The 2,133-nt window shown below is 42.2% G+C and overlaps 1 non-coding gene across 1 annotated transcript; it reads right to left on the bottom strand.

Annotated features, from left to right (window-relative positions):
* Window positions 1-1,633: 1,633 nt before the first annotated feature.
* On the bottom strand, window positions 1,634-1,715 carry trnas-gcu. Its single transcript has one exon. It is a non-coding gene; the product is annotated as a tRNA-Ser (tRNA).
* Window positions 1,716-2,133: the final 418 nt, after the last annotated feature.

Raw genomic sequence — 2,133 nt, 5'->3', positions numbered from 1 at the left:
AGATCCCAGTTTGATGTCCCAATGCTCCCTGCTTCATGTCAATAGAAGCGGTCCAGTTGAGGTTGGATCTATCAGTCTGATGTCCCAATGCTTCCTGCTGCTACATGTCATTAAAAGCTGCTCCTGGTGAGAGTGGTGCTCCCAGACGGATCTCGCAAAGCTCCCTGCTCCATGTCAACTGAAGCTGCTCCAAATGAGGTTAGATCTCGCAGTGTGATGTTTCAATGCTCCCTGCTGCTTCATGTCAATAGAGGCTGCTCCAGGTGGATCTCAGTCTAATGTTCCAATACTCCCTGCTGCTCAATGTCAATAAAAGTTGCTCCAGGTGTGGTTGGAACCCACAGTCTGATGTCACAATGCTCCCTGGTCCATGTCAACAGACGCTGCTCCAGAGGAAGTGGGAGCTCCCATTCCTGGCAGATCACACACCTCTATACTATCATAGAAATACTGCCCACTGAGCATTTCCACCACTGGAGCCATTGGTGGTATATCCACATCATGAGAACCTGATATTAATTTTAGGCACCACCGAATCATTATTTCCAAAAGTCATTCTTTCTTAAACCTTATTTAGCACATGCATATTGCAGTCAATCCGAAGTTAGATAATGGTGCTAATTGATGTATTCTCAATAAAAATTATATCCTATTTTTCATGTTGAGTAATTGCGACTTAGCAAGGACAATGTTTGTAATGAAATCAAACTTTTATTCCAGGTAAGGGAATGTGGTTTACATTATTTAAAATAAACTTGTTCACTGTGTAAAATGATCAAATAGATCTCAATTTCAAAACAAAATTGGTTACGTTGTCATCCATCTGAAATGTGGTGCCTTATTCTTTCAACCACACGGGTATTAGAACGAAACGACTGTTAATGACATGCGTATAAAGATACTTTAAATCATTTTTCATGTTTATGCTGCATGAATCTGCGGTTATTGATCCACAGTTTAGGTTCAGCCCCTACAGTTAACATGCTGACTTCTCCAGTTTTTCATAGTTCAATGTGATGCATCCAGTGTGTGCATAGCGAGAGGGAGCTCGCTTCCCACATCTTGTATTTAGGCCTTATGTCCAGCAATCATCAATGGCGAGCGCAAGGGGCGAGGGCGAGACCAATGTGTAAGTCTTTCCGTGCCCATGCACAGCACCCACATCGGCAATTCTCTACTGTGCATTTACAGCTAGTTCTCGGTGCCCCCACACCCACGCCCTGCTCCTTTCGAAATATCTCCATTATTTTGTGCTCTTCTCACCAAGATGAACCACTTCTACTCAACCTGCTCCAGATTCCATTTGACAAAATACTGATTAAGAATCCCACTGCATAAACATGCCCTTCACATCTCTTGTTATTTGGTTTTCCTGGATCTCTTTCATACGATAAAAGGTCACAGCAGCTTGACTTGTAAAAAAAAGTCGCGTTCCTTTTCAATATCCCAATGCAATCTACATTTCAATATCCCAATGCAATCCACATTTCAATGCAGTTTAGGCAACAGGACCAAATTATTCTTTGATATTTTATAATAGCGTCGATGCATACAAACTGATATTGCAGTTCCAATTTCAGTAAGACAGTTGTGATCATCCAAAAATAGCAACATTGAAAATCACTGATAGCACCGACGAGAGTGGGATTCGAACCCATGCGTGCAGAATACAATGGATTAGCAGTCCATCGCCTTAACCTCTCGGCCACCACGTCACATGCGCTGGTCTACCTATAACCTTATGCATAAGTGAATTGCATAAATTATGCAGAGCAGCAGACATTTCTCCCTTGTTTTGGTGAAATCATAAATAGCACAGTACGGTTCCAAGACTATTGTCTGACATCTGGGTTGTAGGGCAAGCGCATTCCCACTGTGACACTCTGCTCACAGTGGTCTGAACAAAAATGAAGAAATGACTATGTAACAAGGTCTGTTGAATTCTGTGAAGATTTGAAGTCAATGGAATGAAGAACCCGAGACAGTAGGAGGTGTTCTTTCAAGAAAGAGTTGGATAGAGCTCTTAAGGATAGTGGAATCAAGGGTTATGTGGATAAGGCAGGAACAGGATACTGATTGAGGATGATCAGTCATGATCATATTGAATGGTAGTGCTGGCTCGAAGGGCAGAAT

The sequence above is a fragment of the Chiloscyllium plagiosum genome, unplaced genomic scaffold, assembly GCF_004010195.1.
Source record: "Chiloscyllium plagiosum isolate BGI_BamShark_2017 unplaced genomic scaffold, ASM401019v2 scaf_55278, whole genome shotgun sequence".
Lineage (NCBI taxonomy): Eukaryota > Metazoa > Chordata > Chondrichthyes > Orectolobiformes > Hemiscylliidae > Chiloscyllium > Chiloscyllium plagiosum.
The sequence above is the reverse complement of the archived record's forward strand: the minus strand, read 5'-3'. Positions and strand labels throughout refer to the sequence as shown.